This window comes from Lissotriton helveticus, chromosome 8 (assembly GCF_964261635.1).
Source record: "Lissotriton helveticus chromosome 8, aLisHel1.1, whole genome shotgun sequence".
Taxonomy (NCBI): domain Eukaryota; kingdom Metazoa; phylum Chordata; class Amphibia; order Caudata; family Salamandridae; genus Lissotriton; species Lissotriton helveticus.
The window spans coordinates 29,592,411-29,617,158 of record NC_136069.1 but is presented as its reverse complement, the minus strand read 5'-3'; the positions used below and the strand labels follow the sequence as shown (position 1 = coordinate 29,617,158).

General features: G+C 42.8%; 1 protein-coding gene across 6 annotated transcripts in view; it reads right to left on the bottom strand.

Annotated features, from left to right (window-relative positions):
- Positions 1-24,748, bottom strand: part of LOC144772265 (uncharacterized) — a 231,779-nt gene that overhangs the window by 13,789 nt on the left and 193,242 nt on the right. For 3 of the 6 annotated variants that reach the window (XM_078656493.1, XM_078656492.1, XM_078656494.1), the window contains one exon: positions 2,468-2,548. The exons of 1 other annotated variant lie outside the window; for it this stretch is intronic. The gene's annotated coding sequence lies outside the window, so the exon portion shown is untranslated. Of the gene's footprint in view, positions 1-400; positions 527-622; positions 757-2,467; positions 2,549-24,748 lie in introns of all 6 variants that reach the window. 2 more of the 6 variants (XM_078656496.1, XM_078656498.1) reach the window with 2 other exon arrangements.

Sequence of the window (24,748 nt, the reverse complement as noted above, 5' to 3'; positions counted from 1 at the left end):
GGGAAGGTGTACGCATATTATTACAATACCTGAAGGTGGGTCTGCGCAGCCTAGTGTAAGAGTACTGCCACCGTGGGTGTAGTGAAGAAAAAGTACTCACACGGGACCCGGTGGGCGCTGTATGTGTGAGAAAATGAAGCATATTATTGTCAAATTAAGACGTAAAATAATCTTAAATGTCTTCGCTGGGGTCGCACAATAAGGAGGTAAAATTACTCCATGTGAGGGTAGAAGTAGGCTGGCAAATCAACGAATAGCATTCCAGTAAAATTCCAATATGAGGGTTTTTCAGATTATGTAGTCTCAGCGTGGGCACTATAGATACAGAGTTGTAGTACATTAAGTAGATGGCTGTTCAAAGGCAGCTGTTGGAAGCTTAGCAATGGTAAAACAGACTTACCCAGATGGGTGCGTTACGCGCTAGAGGTATAGGCTTTGTGTGTACTGGAACACGATCGTTCCTAGTAGCATGAGGGGTGGCTATTCATTTTCAGTAATTATGTAGCTTGCGTCCTAGATTGATGGTCTAAAATAGAAGGGAGCACAATGTCATCAGAGTGCTGGGCGTGTCATGAACACTGTGTGCATCATTGGCAAGCCGACATTGTCTGGGGTCTCTTACCTTACACGATCGTAAGTAGGTATATGCCTGCACCCGGACCGCTAATCAGCAGAACAGCGAGAGTCTGTCGGCTAGGTTCATTGACAAAGAGTCTCTTCCCCCCAAAGGCACAATGAAAATGCAGGCAGACGTGACTAGGAAAAAAACAAATGCCTTATCATTGTATAACAAAACACACAAGATGATGGACGGAATCTTGCACATTGGGAAAACATTCACCCCCCAGTCACAGATCTGGGTTTAATCCATCGATATTTTGCTCACCACGCCACCCCAGTTCAGACATGGCCATATGCAAATCAGTCTTGACACTGTGCCTCATGGGAACAGTCCAGCCCGAACTGCCAAGCCATGTCTTCCCTGGACCGGAATCAAGCATCCTAGGACCAGTTTCTGGCAATCAGCCGTCATCAGCCAAGATAGCTTGACTCCAGTGGCGTAGTGAGCACGGGACCCACGTCTGGACATATCCTTCCCACATAGGGAGCACAGCAAAACACACAAGATGATGGACGGAATGTTGCACATTGGTAAAACATTCACCCCCAGTCACAGATCTGGGTTTAATCCATCGTTATTTTGCTCACCACGCCACCCCAGTTCAGACATGGCTATATGCAAATCAGTCTTGACACTGTGCCTCATGGGAACAGTCCAGCCCGAACTGCCAAGCCATGTCTTCCCTGGACCGGAATCAAGCATCCTAGGACTGGTTCACCTCCTCATTGTGTGACCTCAGCGAAGACATGTAAGCCTATTTTCCGTCTCAATTTGACAATAATATGCTTCATTTTCTCACACATACAGCGCCCGCCGGGTCCCGTGTGAGTACTTTTTCTTCACTACACTCACGGTGGCACTACTCTTCCACTAGGCTGCGCAGACCCACCTTCAGGTATTGCAATAATATGCGTACACCTTTCCATTTTCAAGCACTGCTGACACACCGCAGTTCCTGTCTGACAATATCCTTCCCCTTGTTTCAGGTGTCCCTAAACACCCCCAGGTCCTGAAGAGACTCTACATTGCGCACAGGATCGAAACGCCGTCGACAGTTTAAAAAGCGAACCATTAAAAAAAAAAACAGCCCTTATCATTGTATAGAGCGCAGTTCCCACAATATATACTTTCTAATGGTCGTTTTTATGTTATAAAGGAAACCTTGTACATATGTCACCAATATGTCACTACAACTTTAGGTTCCATTTTTTCACTGGGACAAGTGTGAAGGTCTCAGACCAGGGGAAGAAATTCCAAATATATAAATAAGAAAGCAAATGCATTAGACCTCTTTAAGAATGGCTTGTAATAACCTCTAAGACGTTTTATTACCATAATGATGAAGATAGACGCAAATGTGGACACACTACTCAACAATACAAAGGAAAACCAGGAGCCAACACTGAAGGTTACAATGCAAGCATTAGAGGTGTGCTCAATATAGCACCCAGACTGTGTAGAGGAGTCAGAGCTGCAGCATAAAGACACCAGACACAGAGAAGAATTCTCCAAAAGTGCCTTAAAAATTGAGAAAACCAAACTTAATTTTTAACCAGCACTAGAAAAGAAAGAAAAAAGGCATAAAGGACTACCTAAGGAGCAACAGAATCACTGGAAAAGGGAGCTGTTGAAGGAGAGGGAGTGCGACAAAGGAATTTAAAAGGATGGGAGAAGACTTCTGAACCAAAACACAAGGTTAGTAGAATAAAGAAAATCTTGAAACGCCACAGAAATCTGTTGAAGCTACACGCAGCCATGAGAGAACAAGGTGGAACGATGACTATGAATACATCGAACTGGAAGAGTCAGATGCAGAACTCCAGTAATAGTGAGCAAGTAACTTACTAGTAATCGTATGTATCTGGATTCTAGCGAAGAATTTGTACATGACATAGAAATCACTGGATTGTGAAGGACCATGTGAACCTGGAATACAAAAAGAAATCATATTTCGACCTTATCCAGTGTACATTAAGAGTCATTTAAATCAATGGTAATGAGGAGGGTAGTTATAGCAGCTTGATATTTGTTTTGATCAGCAAAGACAGGCACCATGGGGGGATGAAGCCGCTCGCTCGACTATGGAAGTTCTACACCCATTGTAAAGCTTTTTATACCCCCCCTACTCACAACAGAAAAACATTCCATATCTCATAAAAACTGCAGCTGTTAGTAACCAGATACAATTTTTAAAAGGTGCTCTGCACTCTTCAGACTGTGCTAGCAACAACCAAAAAAGTGTGCCTACGGGCAGGGTGTGATCATTGTGATGGTTGTGAAGAAAACAACTTACTTACCTGTAACTTTGGTTCTCAGTATTGGTAACTTTCTTGGATTCCCATTGCTTGTATCATTCCCCCTCGTAGAGATGGGAGTCCCCGGTAAATAAAAAATACCATAGAAATAGGTACAAAAAAAGAATAAGGACTAGGCCTCATCTCATTTTGTAGCATATCCACCTCTTTTTGTAAAAGAGACCAAACAAAGTGAACAGCCAATCAGAACAGCCTCACCCCATAGAACCTTCCTGAGAGAGTCTCAGATTTTCTACTGTACGTTGTGCAAGGGAGTCTCCACTGAGCTCTGCTCAGTTTTTTCTTCAACAACTACTTTTTTCAACTCAACTCGTTTTAAGGCTTGTGCCACCTGGTCCAAGAAGAGACTTTATGCGGAGGACAAACATAAAGACTGTATTTATTGTTTGTATCCGGACCATAAACCTTCTGACTGCAAGATCTGTCTGACCTTCTCAACTATGATGTGCCCTCGGCCTGGTTGCCCCCTCGCTCCCCGCCTGCTGCCTGCCACTTACCTGCTGCCTGCTGCCGATCCATCCCGGCGCCCCAGCCGCCGCAGGCCCGCCCGCCCGATCGCCGATCCAGCCCGGCGCCCCAGCCGCCGCAGGGCCGGCCGCCTGGATTTCGCGCCGGTTTTGACGCGACCCCGCCCCCCCGCCTACCGATAGGCCCACGCGCTCCCCGCCTCCCGTCTGACCCGCCCTCCAGGATCCCTTCTTATGACGCCCCCTCAGCGACCGCGCAGCGGACGCGCGCAGCGGGAGCACCGACTGAGCGCCGAAGGTGCGCCAAAGGTAAGCCCGTCTGCGCCCGTCCGCGCCTGGCCCGCGCCCAGCACCCGGACCCCTGGCCTCCGCCAGACGTACGACGCCGCCACCCTCATCGCACTCAACGACGGACGAGCCCCGGGATGTTACCGTGCCACCCCGAGACGCACCCACGGACCCTTCATCTGCCAGTCCTGCAAGTTCACCTGCATCCGGACCTGCCTCGCACCAGCACCCGCCAAGACGAACACCAGCACCAACCACCTGAAGTGCATCCTGCTCAACACCCGCTCAGTCCACAGACACGCCATCGAACTCTGGAACCTCATCGACACCACAGCACCAGACGTTGCCTTCCTCACGGAGACCTGGATGAACGCCTCTTCAGCGCCCGACATCGCCATCGCCATCCCAGAGGGCTACAAGATCACCCGGAGGGACCGCACTGCCAACCAGATAGGAGGAGGCATCGCCATCATCCACAGGGACACCATCCGCATCACGACCAGCACAGACGACATCCTGACCACCGCCGAACACCTACACTTCCAGATCCACACCGACCCGAAGACCACCCTCAGAGGCACCCTGATCTACCGACCCCCTGGACCACGCACACGATTCAGCGAGGACATCGCCGACTTCGTCAGCCCGCATGCCCTCCCCTCCGCTGACTACATCCTCCTGGGGGACATCAACTTCCACCTGGAGAACAACAACGACCGCAACACCACCACCCTGCTGGACAACCTCGCCAACCTCGGACTCAAGCAGCTGGTGACCACCCCCACCCACCTCGCCGGACACACACTCGACGCCGTCTTCTCATCCAGCAAAGACATCACCTTCAGCCACGCCACTGGACTCCACTGGACGGACCACAGCTGCGTCCACTTCACCTTCAGAAGAACGACGACCCACCACCACCAGCAACAGGTTGCCCGAAGAAGCTGGAGCAAGATCACAGCCGACCAGCTCGCCGCTGCCCTGAGCCAGCACCCTCCCGCCAGCTCAGCAAACCCCAGCCAGGCCGCCGACAACCTCACGAAGTGGATCAGCAACTGCGCGGACGTACTCGCCCCACTGAAGACCCCGCCCAGCAGACCCGGCAGCAAGAAGGCCCCATGGTTCACCGACGAACTCAAGAGCTCCAAGAAGAACTGCAGAGCCCTCGAGAAAGCCTGGAGAAGGGAGCCAACACCGGACAACATGACCACCCTCAAGCTTGCCACCCGGAAGCACCACCAGCTGATCCGCGACACCAAGAAAACTGCATTCAAGGACCGACTGGACAACAACGCACACAACTGCAAGGAACTCTTCAACATCGTGAAAGAGCTCTCCAACCCCAACGCCGGAAACAACGACATCACCCCATCGCAAGAACTCTGCAACTCCCTCGCCTCCTACTTCCACAACAAGATCGCGGACATACACAACAGCTTCAACACCCAACCGACGAACGCCACGCCCGACTCAACCGAACCACCGCCCCCCACCACCACCCTCCGCGCCTGGACTCCTATCAGCACCGAAGACACCGTCCGCACGATGAACTCCATCCACTCCGGATCTCCGACCGACCCTTGCCCTCACCACGTCTTCAACAAGGCCGACGCTGTCATCGCACCCCACCTGCGGGACATCATTAACACCTCATTCGACACCGCCACCTTCCCTGAGAGCTGGAAGCACGCCGAACTCAGCGCTCTACTCAAGAAACCATCAGCGGACCCCACCGAACTGAAGAATTACCGCCCCATCTCGCTCCTTCCGTTTCCAGCCAAAGTCATCGAGAAGACCGTCAACAAGCAGCTGGCCGCCTTCCTTGAGACGAACGGATCCCTCGACCCCTCACAGTCTGGCTTCCGAGCCAACCACAGCACCGAGACCGCCCTCATCGCTGCCACCGATGACATCCGAACCCTGATGGATAACGGAGAAACAGCGGCGCTCATCCTCCTAGACCTCTCCGCGGCCTTCGACACCGTCTGCCACCGCACCCTAGTGCAGCGCCTCTACAACGTCGGAATCCAGGAGAAGGCACTGGAATGGATCATCTCCTTCCTCGACGGAAGAACCCAGAGAGTCCGCCTACCTCCGTACAAATCAAAGGCCACCGAAGTCATCTACGGCGTACCCCAAGGATCCTCGCTGAGCCCAACCCTCTTCAACGTCTACATGAGCCCCCTCGCGGCCATCGCACGCCAACACAACCTGAACATCATCTCCTACGCCGACGATACCCAGCTGATCCTCTCCCTTACCAACGACCCCGCCGCCGCCAGAGCCAACCTCCACGAAGGAATGAAAGAAGTAGTCGAGTGGATGTCGACCAGCCGCCTGAAGCTGAACTCGGACAAGACGGAAGTCCTCATCCTGGGATCCTCGCCCTCCGCCTGGGACGACTCCTGGTGGCCCCCCGCCCTGGGAACTGCACCCAAACCGACAGACCACGCACGCAACCTGGGCTTCATCCTGGACTCCTCCCTCTCCATGACCAAGCAAGTCAACGCAGTCTCCTCGTCATGCTTCAACATCCTGCGCATGCTACGGAAAATCTTCCGGTGGATCCCCACCGAGACCAGGAAGACTGTCACCCAGGCCCTCGTCACCAGCCGACTGGACTACGGCAACGCCCTCTACGCCGGAACCACCGCCAAGCTCCAGAAGAGACTCCAACGGATCCAGAACGCCTCAGCCAGACTCATCCTCGACATCCCACGACACAGCCACATCTCCGGACACCTAAGAGACCTGCACTGGCTCCCGGTCAACAAGAGAATCACCTTCCGTCTCCTCACCCACGCACACAAAGCCCTACACGATCAAGGCCCGAGCTACCTCAACAACCGCATCAACTTCTACGCTCCCAAACGACACCTCCGATCAGCCAGTCACGCCCTCGCCGCCGTCCCCCGCATCCGAAGAACGACAACAGGAGGAAGGTCCTTCTCCTACCTGGCTGCCAAGACCTGGAACTCCCTCCAGACCGACCTGCGCCTGACCCAAGACCACCTCGCCTTCAGGAAGAAGCTCAAGACCTGGCTGTTCGGGCAGTAGCAGCACCCCCCCCCCTAGCGCCTTGAGACCCTCCGGGTAAGTAGAGCGCTCTATAAATGTCTATGATTGATTGATTGATTGATCTTGCAGGACCGTGAGGGACGTCTGCTCACTTGGCTTCAAAAATTAAAATCACGAAAAGATCCTGTTTCAAGTGACAGTAATGATGCTTCATCTGCGAATCCATCCAGGAGATCACAGAAAAGGGATAGGTCTTCATCTTCTACTTCTTCAGACCCCCCTTCCAAAGCCTTTCAAAAGACCTCTTATAGGTCTGACAGGCGTAGTCCCATCAAATCTCCTCACTGAAATGTGTAAAGGAGAGGGGAAGACTTGCTGTTGATGTGACACCTGTGATATAACGGAAAAATAAATAAAAGTCAATAAATGTTACTTGGGAAATGACCATCTAGAGCAGACGGCAACTTCTGGATACCTGTGAGTTCTTTTTGATGATTGGGCTACTTTTAAACAGCATAGGGAGGATTTGAAGAGAGAAGAGGTCTCCTTGACCCAGGCATTTCGTATCTTGCAAAGAACCTTAGATGGCCCAAGCTATGCACCACTATTGAAAGTCATCGCAGCAACGCTCCTTCCGACTGTCACTTACGATAGTGAAGTACTTCGGAACAGAGTTGCAATTCTCTTAAATCTAATCTTTTCAAAAGTCTTTAGATCACTGTTCCACCTTTCTTTGAAAGCATCGTGAGCCCAGTTAAGATTGGGGTTTGGGCTTATAAATCAATTGACAGCAAGGAAAAGGGCCTATGTAAAAACCTGTAACAGAATAAGATCAGCCTCCGAAAGTCAATTATGCCAAGCTTTGTGGCAGGAGTTGCAAAGGAATGAAACAGATCCAGCCGGCACTACTTAAATTCAGCGATTAAAGAACTGTGAATCCAATCAATATGAGCAAATTACCCCTCTCCAACTGCTTTAAAAAATATTGTCAATATTACAGAAAAGAAAGTATCCCTTATAAACTATAAAGTTTCATTTGCCAGTAGATTGCATGCCTGGTTTTTGATCAATGAATATAAAAAACTCAAATGTCAACCATATTTAGAGGCTGGATGGTCAAGAAAACTGAAAATTGATTTCATGCACTTCCGTTTCGGCAGTATTCCCGGAGCAGAAAAAAATGTAAAAAATGGAATAAGGCAAACATGAAAGCTCCCTGTAGACTGTGTACTAAAGGGGTAGAAAATATCACACACATCACGTGTATGCTTGGGATTATTGAAAGAAAGAAGACAAATGCTGAAATCCCTTTTAACGAGCAGGGAGTACGTACCTGTAGGCAGGCTGTCATTGCATTTGTATTTATTTATTTATTTATTTATTTTAAAGGTTTTATATAGCGCTACTGGACCCAAGAGTATCAGAGCGCTTTACAGGATAAATTACACATCAAGAAAAAGATCAACATAGAGCAATTTGTTAACATAGGATAAGGCATTTGAATCTTACCAGTGTAAAAGGAAAAGGTAATTCAGAGATCAAGTAACGGAGAAGAGGACTGTTGAATAAGTAGATAGAGAGGGGTAGATAGAGAAGGAGAGAGAATATAGGAAAAGGAAGTAGGAGGGGGTGAATAGAGGAGTGCAATGAGTAAATGGACATAGCGTTCAGTATAATTAAGGACCTCAATATTTGTTGAGAAGAACCAGCTTGAGGCTTTTTTTGAAGAGAGGGTAGGAAGGGTTGCAACGAAGATCTTTGGGAAGAGAATTCCAAATCGATGGGGCATTACCTGAGAATGCACGTGATTGAGTCTTTTTATTTTTAATCCGAGGGGGGATTAGGACAAGGGCGTTAATGCTCCTCAGAGATCTAGTATACCCTGCTTTTTGGAGTTTGTGGTAAAGGTACGAGGGGGTGTTTTGGTGAAGGGCTTTGTGAGTGATACAGGCAATCTTGTAGGTGGATCTACCTTCTATTGGAAGCCATTTGAGGTTTTTGAGGACAGGAGAGATGTGATCATATCGCTTACAGTCTGAGATAAGCCTGGCCGCCAGGTTGAGAACAGATTTAATCGGGGCAAGTTGGACTTTCGGGGTGCCAGCAAGGGTGGCGTTGCCATAGTCAATTCTGGAAAGGACAAGAGATTGTACAACGATTTTAAAGTCGTCAGCTGGATTAAAGGGCTTAATTTTATTAAGGTGATGTAGAGTGAAGAGAGCACCTTTAGCCGCATTTTTAATATAAGGGATGAGATTAAGATTCTGTTTGATGCTAATGCCAAGGGATTTGACAGAGTTGGAGGTGGAGAGAGAGCAGTTAAGTGCTTTGATATCTGCAATCCAGTGTTGGATAGGCAGAGAGTTGTTTTTAGGAGCGAAAAGGATGATTTCATTTTTTTAATGGATTTAGTTTGAGGTGGTTAAGATTAAACCAGGCTTGGACTTTGGTAAGGGTATCGTTGAGATGTAAGATGTCGTTGTGGGATTTGATCTAATAATATAGTGGAGTGTCATCGGCATAAAGGTGGTTACTGATTTTAGCTTGTTTGAGAATAAGGGTGAGGGTTTCCATGAAGAGGTTGAAAAGAGTTGGAGAGAGGATAGAGCCTTGTGAGATACCAAGTGAGACAGGTTGAGGTTTGGAGAGGCAACCGCTGAGCTTAATTTGTTGGGTTCTATTATGGAGATACGAGGTGGACCACTTGAGGACATTGCCATCAAAACCGAAGCGGTCTTTGAGAGTTTTAAGTAGGGTGAAATGATTAACAGTATCAAAGGCCACGGAGAGGTCAAGGAGGATGAGGAGGGAGGATTCGCCTTTGTCTAAAAAGCGATGAATGTCATTAGTAATGTTGAGCATTGCAGTTTCGGTGCTGCATCCCTTTCTGAAACCAGATTGGAAAACGTCAAGGAGATTGAATGAGTCGATGTGGTTATCCAATTGTGACAGGACACATTTTTCAAGGACTTTGGAGAGGAAGGGAAGGTTTGAGATAGGGCGCAATTTGTTTAAGTCATGACGGTCAGCAGCGGTGTTTTTGAGGATGGGCGTGATTTGACCTAGTTGAACGGAGGCAGGAACACTCCCAGTGGCAAAGGAGGAGTTGATAATGTTGGTCCATAGAGGGGCAATGATGTGCTTAAGTTCCTGAACCAAATGAGCGGGAAGAGGATCTTCGGTATGTGAGGATGATTTGAGTTCGGAGATGATGTTGAGAACAGCAGTTTCAGATATTGGACAGAATTCACTCCAAGTAGCATTGTTTTTTGACTGGGGGTCTGTATAATTGGAGTCAAACTGAGGGAAAGCAAGGAGGGGTTGAGAGGGAACAGGAGAATAGGGAGCAGTGGACAAAAGTACAGTTGGAATGCTAGGGATGAGGTGTTGGCCGAGGGGAGGGTGGAATGAGGGAGGAGTTGTTTGAGTGGGGTGGGGTGGAGAAGGATAGCTCTATCTTGTTGACTTTATTAGAAAAGAAGCTAGCAATTTCTTCGCACCTCTCAACAGAGGCTAATAGTTTTGGGGGGCCAGAGGAGGTTTGTTTTTTGACAATGTTAAAAAGTTCTCTGGGACGATTTCTAGCCTGGTCGAGTTGAGAACGAAGGAAGGAGGCTTTTTCGTTGAAGATGTGCTTTTTGTAATTGGCCCTGGCATTTCTAAGGAATACCAAGTTAGAAGAGGAAGGTTGATTCCTCCAAGCACGTTCCGACTGCCTGAGGGCACCTCTTTCATTATTAAGGTCAGAATTGAACCAGGATTTGGGTGGGGTGTTTTTTTGTGGTTTTAGTTTAGTTGGGGCAATTTGGTCACAGGCTTCAAGGACAGAATTTTTGTAATGATCAGTTAGGTCGGTTGTGCTATGGAAGAGGGGGGGGGGGGAGTAGTAATCGAGTTTTAATGAATATGCTACTTACCAGTATGCATCTGTTCTTGGCATGTAGGGCTGCTAACATTCATATCTATAGCATAGATCGCCGCCTAGTGTTGGGTCCGGATGATTGCACATTGTTGTCCTGGAAGAGTCTTCGAAGTACCATTAAAAGGTAGATTTACCATCTTTCTCTGAGCCTATGTATTGTGGAGTGGGCGGCCTGCACTGGGACGAAGAAGGAGGGTGTAAGGATCTTTGCCGGTCAGGTCACTAGGAGAGAAAGTCAAGTAATGAAATTCATGTCTGCTGTTACTCTTGGGACCCAAGGCAGTCCGGCATTTTCGTCATGAAGTACAGCATCAGCAAGATGCTATCTATATAGCAAGACGAAAGGCTAATAAAAAAAGGCCATTCACCTAGCCGCATCATTTTGTAGGCACCCGCATGCTGCATTACACAGATGGATAGTTTAAAAAAAGAAAATTGAAGCAGCAAAAAAGTGTTTTTGAGATGCACCAGCAGTAATTTACTTCTTCTTCCTCGACAAAGAAAATAAATGCTTTTTTTTAAAAGACCACGAATGGGGGGGGCCGGGCAGCAACAGGGAGCTAGTGGGAAGGGAGAACCATATGGGTGAGAGCAGGCGCGCAACACCCTTAGGGCACAAATGTCTTCAGGCCCCTCCACCCATCCCCCGTTGTGTGTGTCTGTCCGGGTTGAGACAGCTTCTCGGGCATACACACAGACAGGTCTTGAGCTTATCGCAGCTGCACCGGAGTGAATGGTCTTTAAAAGACCATTCACTTGTTAACGAGGTTTTGTAGTTTCTTCACCCCTACTTAGAGCCCCTGCATCTCCACTCTGCCTATTGCCCCACCCCCCTGAAATTTGTATTAGCACCCCCCTCCCCGAAATTTGACTCTAGTTGCGCCTCTGGATCAGGTTTAGGTTGATGTTTCAGCAGGGCTGGCTGTTCCTTTCATCCTTCTAGGGAGGGTTTAACTCCGCACCATGGTTGAGTTGCATTAGTAAGTGTGCCTGCTTGATTTTGCTCTTAACAAAGCCACTCAGTCATAAAAATGTCTCCTAATTTCACTGAAATTATGAAAATGTCACACATGTCAATCTGAAACCTTGGCAGCTATGGGTTAGTGCACTCCGTTTCCAGTAAAAACAATTGGGCTGACTTAAAGCCACGTTAGAGCTAATGTTTAGCATGGGGCTCATTCTGTCACAACCAGGATTTATGTCCTACAGCCTCCTTCCTGGGTTGGGGGAGCGTGCATTATGTAGTTTATTTCACTTGGGCCTGGGTTCTTGCGCTGGCAAAAGAAGATATAAATCATTATTGGTAGCCGAGTCAGCCGTGCCTTATCCGCGCTCGTTGCTGCTCGATTGGTAATAAGATAATTGCCATCTCCTGCTGACAGTGCTTGTACTACAATGGTAAAGTTTTTAGATGAATGTATTGTGTTGACCAATAACAACCAGGCGCATGCATTGTCAATTTATATAAATGTGGATAAATACTAGCTGTAGCATCATCTTTTGCTCGTCGCAAAAATAAATGTGGATAAATACAGATAAAATAGACAAAAAATAAATATGGATAAATACAGACGGAAATAGCAAAAAAATAAATACCATAAAACCGGGAGCCCTAATAACTATGTATAAAAGATGCATTTGTAAACAGCTGTAAGTAGGAATGAGAAGGAGTCTTGGTAGATATGGGGAGGAGGGTGGATTGGAGAGGAATCTGCAGGTAGACTTTGTATCCACCAGTAAAAGAATTACCAAAAGTAGGTAACTTGTATTTCTGATGGATAAATCTACCTACAGATTCCACACCTTTTGAATAGAATTTCTAAGCAGCGACACACTTGGAGGTGTGAGCAAGGCGGACTAAACCAAACAGTCCCGTAGAACTGAGCGAGTTAAGTAACTATCCCTCCTTACTTCTGAATCCAAGCAGTAGTGTTTTGAAAGCTTGTGAATGGAGAACAAAGATGCTGCTTTACATATATCTGCTGTAGGAACACCTCAAGCTAGGGCAGACTAGGCGATGTAGCTCTAGCAGAAAGAGCATGAATACCTTTAGGTGGCTCTCTTTGAGCCATGGAGAAGCAGATTTTGATACAGAGGATGATCCCCCTTGAGAGTGTTGGTTTGTGAATCACTTTTCCTTTCACTTTCCCTTTGTATCCTATGAAGAGTTGATCATGGAGTCTGAATTCTTTGGTTCTATCAATATAGAAGCCGACTGCACGTTTCAGGTTAAGTCCCCGCAGTCTTTCTTCATCCTTCATAGAAGGAGGAGGAGGATAGAAGGTGGGAAGTGTAATGGATCGACATAAGTGGAATGGAGTAACCACTTAAGGGAGGAAGGCAGTTCTGCTCCGTAATACCAGTTTGTCTGGAAAGAAGGTAGTAGAGAGTGGTTTTACAGTCAGCACTTGTAGTTCCATGATATGCCCTGCTGATGTGATGGCATACAACAATAACTGTTTTGAAGGATAACAACCTTAAGGAACAACTGTGAAGGGGTTCAATGGGAGAAAACATTTAAGAAAGTAAGAAGGGAGGTGGATCTTAGCTAGGCTGCAAGAAGGGCCCTCTCTAGAGAGGCTCTGCCGGCCGAACTTACAATCCAGCAGGCAATCGTCATACAGGGGGCTGGCCACCAACCCGGAAAGCCATCATACATACTGCAACCCGCCAGCCCACGCTGGCGAACTTTAGCTACCTCTGGAGCCCGCGGCACCGAGCAGTGTGTGGCATCCTACTGACATCTGGGTGAGGCCTAACCCACTCTGTGAGACTGTGTGTTTTGGTCGGTCCCAGAGTGGGCTGCCGCACTCCCCATAAAGGGTGAAGCCAGGAGACAGGTTGTGGCTGCTGCTTGCTATTTCCTCTGGGCTGTGCTCCCCCTGAAGAACACGCTTTAGTATGCGAACGGGCTGTAGCCAAGGCCCGTGGCTACCCTGCTCATTGCGTGGCCCGGAGTGCACTCGCAAGCCTGCACGTTTGGGGCGGGAAGAGATTCCTCATTGTGCCCCGTGTACATTGCGGCCCCCACTACTACATTGGCGGCTGCCGGCTGATGCCTGGGCTGCCCGGGCTGGTACCAGGTGATCCAGCGGGCTATAGAAAATATATCATAAACTACGCTACCCAACTTCATAACCTATAAACAAAATTCTATACTAAATATGGACCCATTTATGAACCTGATATATTTTGGGCCTACTGAATCAAGTGGTCAGAATAAATCTATATATACATATTTATACATTTGCAGAAGGAATATTGTCATAAGAATAAAACCCAACCATTTAAACGACCACCATAGGCGACGTGATCTAGCTAAAGGTAACCTACACTTCTGAATAACCAAGACCAGCTTGTTTGTCAAAAGTAAGATTTTATTTTCTAAATTATGGTATATATGTTGAAAGTTTTATAAATGAAATTTATTTGCAATAAAGCAAGCATGATGGTAAGAAATATGGAAAAACACAATTTAAGCAATTGAATCAATTTAAAGAAATTATATAAAGTTTAGCATTTCTAAAACCTATTTCCCTAACTGAGCTAAATAGACAGAAATTAAAGTAAAGATCTTTGAGGATTCTTACGTGCTCCACGCAAAGTCCAGCAGCACATCACCCTCATCGGAAAGTCAGAAAGCAGCAGCCAGCCCAACCCTAAGGGCATGACTTTTTATACCTTTCTACGCTAACTAAACTAGCAAAGGAAAGTTTTCAGAAATACTCGACGTCCCATTGGTTGAGAGTGACAAGTGACATGTCACCCGATTCTTAAAAAGTTCCACAAAATCATGTCTTACAAAGACCATTGTCTCTTCCACGTGAAGCCAGAGGCTTCCTTCGGTTGCAACTTTGTATTAAGTCATCCTCGCAGCTTCCATAGTCTTTTAGCGCGACTTCCGCGGATGCCAAGTTAAGGACTGACAAAAAGTTCACTTTCGACCTTGGCCATGTCCGACAGAATGATGTCAGCTCATCAGTTTTTGCTTTTCGAATGCAGCTTCAATAAACGTTTTAATTCAGAATGGGCGTCTCGTGACTTTCTGCAGAATTACAGATCAGCTTTTATTTCGCGGCTCAAATAGCTAGGCCTCAAAAGCAGGCAACTTATGATTTCTAGTATAAAACAAACACAAGAAAAGTATTAATGTAAGAAATAAAGTATTTTCTGTATCCACCCCATGGTTTACTAATTAATTAACCCACCCTATTAATCAAAATGTTACCTAGCCATTGCAAACAAATAAAGCAGCGTTTATATTTACCAGTCTCCGTTTATCAATGAGACCCATATGCACCTAGAATAGTAGAAATGACATCACACAGACAAGGAAAAGTAAAACAAGCACATGCTTATTTAAGTTTGCAGCAGTTAGTAATGACAAAAACGAAAACAATATTTTATTTTATTATTTTGCACGAACAAAAAGATGCAACATTTATGCACGTATATGAGCACACATGTTAGTCCCCCCACGTGTAAAGTTTAATCTAGGTTGTATTAGCACGACATATCACAAATCATTAATAGTTTTATTCATGTTATGGAAATATGACTTTGCGAGTTTAAACAAAATTTTGTTTTCTATCTCGCTCCATCAACTCCCTCATCTGGTGATTAACAAATCACCACACCAGCACTCAAAATTTTGGTAATTTAAATTTTTAAGAAATCGATTCAAATTCATTTGTATTAGTAAACCTAAAAGTCTGTTTCAGCATAATCTTTGCAATTAACATGACGCTCTCTATGTAACTCCTGTAACTCGATCTCCCTTTCCTCTTCTTTTCTGAGTTTATAGATTCTTTTCTTTTCCTTCAAATGTTTCTTTCTTTTATGCAACAAACAACCTACTTTAGTCAAAATAAAAATGAATACTATTACAATCAAAGGTGCCAGAATCTTGCCAAGAATTGAACTTCCGATATTATGAAACCAGTTTTTAATTGCTTGAAACCTTTTTGAAAGTTTCCCAGTAAAATCTTCTTCTTCTAAAGGAATTATCTCTGAATGCATTTGTGTAATATTCTTAATATACATTTCAATATTCTTACTTTCATCTGGTATATATGTACAGCAATGTTGGACATGTAAAATGCCACAGACTCCTCCCTCTTTTGCTAGGAGTATGTCTAAAGCAAGACGATCTTGAATTACCATGGATCTAATAGCAATAACTTCAACATTCACTAATTGAAATCCATCAGCAGTGTCAGTTGATAATCTATCAACTATAGTGGACAATTTTCTGATTCTCCCTGCATTTAGGGTTATACCAACAAAAGGTATTACAGCTTGGAAAATATCTCCCAGAACTTCAGTAAAAGTTTCTCTTTTAGCTCTATTTACATAATTATGAATCTTAAACAATCCTTCTGAATCTCTGTCAACATGAAACACTTTAGGAAAAACAATTCCCACATAACAAGTTCCATACCAATGGTCTGGAAGGTTGTAGTAGGCTTTGTCACCACAAACAAAATAAATTCCAGGAAAGATAGGATCTTTTCCACCTTTAAATCCCCAACCTCCCATAATCTGATAAGTATCTTCACAGTTACTTGCACCTACAAAATAATTATCAAAAAGTGTGTTATCTCTTCTAATGCAAAGCTTTCCACTAACAGGTTTGTCTATGTGAATTGCAATATTTTCAAGCATTTTGCCATTTAATTTCTCATCCTCTTTTTGCCAGAAGGATGACTTAGTCTGCTTGACTAATTCATTTCTCTTATAAATTGCTCTTCTCTCCTCAACCATATTCAAAAATTTCTTTCCTTCAGCACTTAATTTACATGTTAGATTATTCTTATAAGCATACTCATAAGTGAGTTCGTTAGTAACAAGGAAATATTCTCTCAATTGTTTTGCTTTCTTATGCTTATTTAAAGCATTATCAATTTTAACATTAGCAAAAATCTCATCATAATTTGAATAGTAATATTCTAAACGACCAGTTTGATAAAATAAACTAGTTAATACACTACATGTAACAGCATAAGTGAGAGGAAGCATATTATATGTTACTCCCTCAGAAACAGAAGCGGGTAATTTAACGCATACATAACAATCTTTTGCATCCATTACCTTTACATATTCACTCAAAAGCTTTGTGAATGTATTGCTTGAAAAATCACCTATTGATTTATCTTGATGAATGTTAGGCTGATGATCAATTACTTTTGCAGATGTACTATGTTTAGTTTGGCTAACCAGAGCTTTGCTTGTTATGTTAACTTTGTGTAATTCTCTATTCATTTCTAAAGGTATAATCACAGCTAGTACCAACCAGAGCAGAACTAAAATGAGCAGACACACCAGAGTCATCTTACAGCATCTTTTAAAAACAGAACATCTTGAAGTGCTCTCCTTAACGTAAGGCATTTTTAGGTTAGTTTTAGCCTCAAAAATAAAAATAAATTTTAAAATTTATATACACCCCCCTTTTTAAAATATATTTTTCTTTTATAACCCTAAACAAGATTTCTTCGACCTTATGTCATACATAAGTTTTCTTCTACTAAACAGTTTTTCTTCGACCTTGTGTCAACTAACAGGATTTCTTCAGCCTTCTGCCAATTTAGTAATTTTGTACTTTAATCATTGTCACTAATTTCTTGGATTTCGTTTTCTTCTTCACTACTATCATATATGTCTATAACAGGTGGAATTACTAAGTAAGTCCACTCAGGAGATTTGTATTTCTGGTTTGGTTTAATTATTCTTTTCCCTTTTCTCGATATCACTTCTATTTTTCTTCCAATTCCAACTTCTTTTCCTGGACTCTTTTGACTACTTATTTCTTCAACTTGTTCTATTGGCTTTTTAATCAATCTGACTCTCAATCTTCCACCAGGCCAGTAGTCTGCTTTTCTCACGTACTTCTTCTTTGGTTCAGAATTATTTGATTCTGATTTCCAAGTCCTTTTCTTTCCGTTTTCACTTCCACCTTCCACGTCACTTTCTTCAGTTTCGTAGTCTGAAATTTCAATTGACTCAGGAACTTCTCTATTCGGCAATTTTACTCCTTCAGGAACTTCACTTTGTCTTCCATCACTGGTACTCGGTAATTCGTTCTCCTCCTCTTCTTCAATTACCTCTAGCTTCCCAGATTTTGGATTTTTGTTCCTTACTTCAGAGCTTGTTCTCTGCCTTTCGATACTCTCCTGGTCTGAAACTTCCTTTGGTTCATCCTTCAGAATCTATTTCAATTATTTCTAAGTCTTTTCTTGTCAGATTTCCATTCACTGGCACAGTTTCCAGATGTCGACTTTCTTGTCGATCTTCAGAATCTGGAATTACTTCACCTTCTGTTCTGTCTTCTGCTTCAGAATCAGAATCATCTGTGGTATCACTTTCAACATCAGAATTCTCAGGAGTTGGTATTGGAATAGTATGACTTGGATGAATCCAGCGCTTCAATCCTCTGCACTTTACAGCATTAGTAGTGATCAAGATTACCTGCCTAGGTTTCTGCCATCTAGGAGATAGACAATTCCTCCTCCGATGTACTTTCGTTCTGACCCAGTCTCCAGGTCTCAGATCATGTGTCAAAACTTTGTCATTTGATTGAGCTTCAGTTCCAACCTGATTAGACACAGAAGTTACCATATCAGATAACCTTTTACAGTAATCCAAAATTGCACTGTCATTTATGCTTAACAGTTTACCTACAGGTACAAAAGCTTGCCTCATAACTCTTCCCATTAAAATTTCATGAGGACTCAGACCTGTCTTTTTATCTGGTGTACTTCTTAATGACATCAAAACAAGTGGAAGAGCATCAGTCCACTTAACTCCTGTCTCTAGACACATTTTTCCAATTCTGTTTTTGATAGTTCCATTTATTTGTTCAACTACACCTGATGCCTCTGGTCTGTATGCACAGTGTATTTTCTGCTCAATGCTCATAGCTTCACAAATTAACTTCAACAGTTTGTTATCAAAATGGCTTCCTCCATCACTCTCAATAGTGACTGGAAAACCGTACCTTGGGATGATTTCTCTGAGCATTAGTTTTGCCACTGTAATTGAATCACAATGTCGTGTAGGGAAAGCCTCTACCCACCTTGAGAATAAGCATACAATTACAAGTACATATTTCAAACAGTTGTGTAAGGGCATTTCAATGAAATCTATTTGTAACCTGGTAAAGGGACCACCCTCTCGACCAATTATTCCTGTCCCCACCACTGATTTTCTGTTTGGATTCATTTGTTGGCATGACAAACACCTTTGACAAAAAGATTCTGCAATGGTTCTAAATTTGGTATTGAACCATGTTTCTCTAAAAAGTCTGACCATTGAATCTCTCCCTAAATGTGCAGGACCATGATATAATCTGGCCATGTCAGAAATCATGCAATTTGGTAAAACTACTCTGCCATCTTTGTAAACCCACACTCCATCTTCATCACGTGGTCTACAATCTGATCTTAACCATAGGTCTTTTTCTTCATCATCTGCTTCGTTTTGTAAATCTCTAATCTCATTCCATGTTTCTACAACAGTTGTTAGCATTAATGAATTTGAATCATTTTCTGTACTTCTATTCCGATTGTAAGAATAATTTTTCCTTGCGCAGTACTTTGCTGTTTCGTCTGCGAAGGCATTTCCCTTGGAAATATAATCAGTTCCTCTAGTGTGCGCTGCACACTTCACTATGGCAATTTCTTTTGGCAATTGTATAGCTTCAATTAATCTCCTAATGAAAACTGCATTTTTAATTGGTGATCCTGTTGATGTCATGTATCCTCTCTGTGACCAGAGTTGTCCATAATCATGCACAACTCCGTACCCATACTGACTATCAGTAATGATGGTAACTCTAATATCCTTTGATATTTCACATGCACGAATTAAAGCAATCAATTCAGCCACTTGTGCTGAACGAACTCCTTCAAGACATGATGCTTCTTCAACATCTTCGACTGTACAAACTGAGTATGAAGCTTTCAAGACACCACCTTCGGATCTTAAGCATGAGCCATCTACAAAGTAGACAAAATCCGATTCAGGCAAAGGTCTGTCTTTGATGTCTTTTCTTGGTTTTGTGCAGAATTCCATGACATCTAAACATTCATGTTCTGTTTCAATGTCATCAACAATTTCAGAATCAGGCAGTAATGTAGAAGGATTCAGATTCAGACATCTTGAAATCGAAACATTATCTGCTCCCAGTATGATTTTCTCATACTTTGTCAATCTGCTACTTGTTAAATGTTGAGTTTTACCTCTTGTCAGTAATATTTCAACTGAATGAGGCACAAAAACTTTCACAGGAAATCCCATAATGATTCCTTCACTTTGTTCAAGGCTGATACTTGTAGCTGCGACTGCTTTCAAACAACCTGGTAATGCTTTTGCAATTGGATCAAGTACTGCAGAGAAGTATGCAATAGGTTTCTTTAGATTTCCATGTCTCTGAATTAACACAGATAATGCACATCCTTCTCTCTCACTGCAATACAGTTCAAAATCTTTCTCATAATTTGGCATACCCAAAGCAGGAGCTTGGCATAAGCTCTTTTTCAAGTTTTCAAAAGATTCCATCTCAACATCATTGAGAATGATTGGATCTTTTACATCTGATTTGGTCAGTCTTTGTAGTGGTTTCGCAATTACTGAAAATCCACTTATCCATTGTCGACAGTAACCTACCATTCCCAAGAACATTCTGACCTGTCTTTGTGTTCTTGGCGGTAACATTGCTTGAATCATTTTTATTCTCTCTATAGTTACTTGTCTTTTTCCTTTTGCAATTCTGTGACCAAGATATTTTACTTCTTGTTTGCAAAACTGTAGTTTTGCTGGGGACACTTTATGTCCTTCTTCTGCAAGGCGATTTAACAGAATTTTTGTGTCTGTTACACAATTTTCTCTTGTCTTTGCTGCTATTAACAAATCATCAATATACTGCACCAGTGTAGACCTACCTGGTAAGTCTAAATCTTCTAGTGATCTTTTTAACAGTTCGTTAAAGATTGAAGGACTTTCTGTATAGCCCTGAGGGATTCTTGTCCATCCAAGGGTCTTACCTTGGAATCTGAAAGCAAAGATTTCATAACTGTCTGGGTGTAAAGGAACAGTAAAGAATGCATTGCAAAGGTCAATGACTGAGTACCATTCAGCATCATATGGAATCTGAAATAGAATTACTGCTGGATTTGGAACCACAGGACAACATGGAATGACAATTTGATTAACCTTTCTCAAATCTTGTACAATCCGAAATGTTCCGTTAGCCTTTTTAACTCCCATAATTGGTGAATTACAAGAGCTACTCTTCATTTCTTTTAATACACCTTGCTTGATTAACTTTTCAATTATAGGTGTAATACCCTCAATTGTCTCTGTCTTCATTTTATACTGCGGAGTGTTTGGAAATTCTATTCCTTGTTTCAATGCAATTTTTACAGGATCTACATTTTTCATTAGACCCATCTCATTTCCAGTAAAATCCCATATTTCAGATTTCACTGTTTCTTTTAGCTCTTCAGGTAAATCCTTTTCTTCAAATGCAGGAAACAATTTTGTTTCTTCTGCTTCTATCATCATCATTGTCATTCTGTACAAACCATCTTCCTCCATTGTTTGTAATTCAACTCCTTCAGGAGAACAATATATTCTGCAATTCATTTTACATAGGATGTCTCTGCCTAATAGATTTACTGGACTACTATTACAAACCACAAATCTGTGTTTGTCTCTGTAATTTCCAATTTCAACTGGTACTGGATCAGTTAAGTCTGTTTTAATTTGCTGATTACTTACTCCCACGACTTGGATGGTATCCCCAGAGAGAGGTAGGTTTTCAATTTCCACTGATCTAACAGTAGAACGGGTAGCACCAGTGTCCACTAGAAAAGTGATGTCTACATCATTAACTTTCCCGTTTACATAAGGACCTGACTGGTCAACCTCAAGAGTGGTTCCAACAACACACTCTTCCTCCTCTCTCGGGCACCGTCAGCAATAATCATCAGAATCACTGTCTTGGCTTTCTGTTAATAAAAATTGTTGTGAAGCATTTTGCATTTGAACCTTTTGCTTTTGCTGTTTTTGTGGTTTTATTACCTGTTCACATCCCTGAAATCCCACGTTTGGATTATATTTTTGAACTCCCCCACAATTCGGAAAAGGTGGTTGTGGCAATTGGTCTTGACGATTATTCACCTGTTGTTGTTGCTGTTGTTGTAACTGTCGCTGAATATTAAATTCATTTAACCCCTGTTGCATCTGTAGCTGTTGCTGCACGTTAACACCATTCCGCATCTGTGGATTCAATAAGGGATTCTTTAAGTTTCTAGGAGGATGAGGACACTCGTCCCTCCAATGTCCAATTTCGCCACAATTAAAACAAGGTAATCTTTGTTTCAGTTCTTCTATCTTTGGGCTAAATTTCTTTGGGAAATTATTATTACCTTTAAACTTTCCTTGTATCTGGTTTGTATTTCCAGTTTGAACAAAATTAGTGTTCTTGTTTCCCATGCTGGCAATCTGTTGCTCAGCCACTTTTACCTGAGCCCACATGGCTTTCTCCTTCAGCTTCTTCTGTTTTACTTCTAATTCATCGCTACAATATTTTGCTTTTCTCAGAATATCATCTATAGATAGTGCTTGCCATCCGACAATACTAGTTCTGATCATTTCTCCAATTTCAGGTTTTAGTCCATAAACAAATCTATAGATAAAATGACTCATGTCTTTTTCATCTAATTTTTCATAACCGCTGTACTGTTTAAAGATTAACAATAGTCTTTCATAAAAAGAATGAACTGATTCTTTTGTTTCCTGTTCTGTTCTTTCTATTTTAACCCAATCAACTTCTTTGGGTGGAATTTTGTTTTTCATCCAGACAATTACTTTCTCGTAAAAATCCATTACAAGTGGATTTGGGGCACCTGTTTCTTTAATTCGCTCAGGTTCTGCTTTTGGCCAACTAATAGATATTTTACATTCTGTCCAAAGATCAGATGGAACTACAATGTCAAAAAATCCATCTAAATCAATCCACAGAACTTTTGACACTTTGATAAATCTATCGACTTGCCTGTACCACTCAACAGGTTTCTCTCTTAATTTTGGAAAGTCATTTGTGAATAACAGAATGTCTTGTCTCGACCATGGGACATGAACATATCCTCCACCTGCAACTTCTCTCATTGGAAATTGTTTTGACAATTTTTCCAATCTTTCGTCTTCCTTTCTTTTGGTCCATTTCACTCTCCATTTGTTCAGTTCTCCTAACTTTTTGATATAGACAATCAAATCTTTAATGTGAACTATTCTTCCCATTGAGTTCAAACTCTCAATGTCACTTTCTGAAAAATCTAATCTGTAATGCTTAGCAAAATTCTTTTGTTTACTTACATCGATTTCGAGTTCTGCAGCTAGATCCTCTAATTGATCATATTTATTTTTCGTTTTCCACTGAATACTTTTGCAAATGAATAGTAGTTCATCATCCCGATAGTAATTTAAACTATCTGGGCCAATTGTTCCAATTATTAATTCTTCTATATTCGCTTTTAATTTGGCCACATCAAGTTTTGGTGTGGTTACCCTGACTTCAGGACTTCCTACATCTGACATAGCACCCATTGGTGTTTTTGGAGATAAATCCTCATTAAAGGTTAAATCAGGCATTCTCGATCTGGAAGTGTTCAATTCAGTCAAGTCTGAATAAAATTTTTCAGCAGGCTTTTGAATTTCTGTATTTAAAGGAATAGTTAACCCATTTTTGTTTGTATTTCTTTGTTCAAATACAGGCTGTACAGGACCTATTGTTACTGGAACTGTGACAGCTTCCATGCCTTTAGTCATTCTTTTAATTAATTCTTCTTTAGACCTTAAATATTCATTATAATCGACATCATCAACATTTCTTGTCTCTCTTGCATAATCTTTTGGAGGTTCCCTTGCTCTTGGAGTCATTGAAAAATGTCTGCCCTCATTTCGAGCATTCTCGAATTCTGGTCTTCTAGGAGTTTCAGTGATTTCACAATTATTTGGATAAAGTTTAGGAGCTTCGCTAATTGGAGGTGCACTCGGTGAAGTTTCAGTAGAAACCACCGGAGTAGACCATGATCTAGGAGGTCTCAAAGGCTGATTAGGCTGTTTATTTCTAGCAGTTGTATATATTTCTTCCATAATTGCATCCTCAGATTCACTTTCCATAGATTTTCCTGTAGGAGAACCCATTACCATTTCATGAATTAAATACAATCCTTCACTCATGTTTCCCTGTCTCCACATTCGCAATCTATCTTCATGAGTTTCTCTTTTCCATGATGGATTTTTAGAAGGTCTTTTAATTCCACTAGCTTCTCTTTGTAACTGATACATCTCATCTTCCCACTCAACTAAAGCTTCAAATTGAGTTGGTCTCGGTTTTGGAACAAGAGCATTCATTTTTTCTCGTAAGTTTCTTAAAACTCTTACATTAAATGAACCATCATCAGGCCAAGCCAAAACACCATCGTTTTTAGTATAACGTTTCCAACTGTCGAACCATAAGACAGTATGATATCCGTATTCACCTTCCATGTACGCTGCAGGTGTTTTATACTTATGAAGTAGTTTACCACCTCGCGTTTCGATTTTCTTGTCAGGTGAAAATAAATTCTTAAATTTCTGAAATAATGTTGTCTTTTTCTCAGCATATTTAAAATGATAACTCATTTTCAAAAGTAAAATTTAATTCACAAAATCGTTCGTAAAATATTTCCGGGATGTTCCGCTAAACAACCAATCCGTGCGCGAAACACACCAACAGGCCAATTGTAGTTGAGCTGCGTCACTTTTCAGCTCGACCAATAAATTTGGAGATTTTCCTAAAGACCAATCAGCTCACAGGCCGTCAGAGACTCAGGAGCCAATCAGAATACAGCTTGTGACGTAGGTCACCCAATCCCAGCGCGGCTCTGTGACGTACACAGCAGCTGCGGTTTCTCGCTTCTCACTCCTGGCGCTTACCCCTCCTTCACCAAATCCTTTCACAGCGCCATTTTAAGAACACTTTTCAGTGTAAATTAATTCTTACAATGACTATAAAGACAACATCTGTTCGTTTCACTAGTTAGGATAGTTTTACACACATTCAAGTATCCAC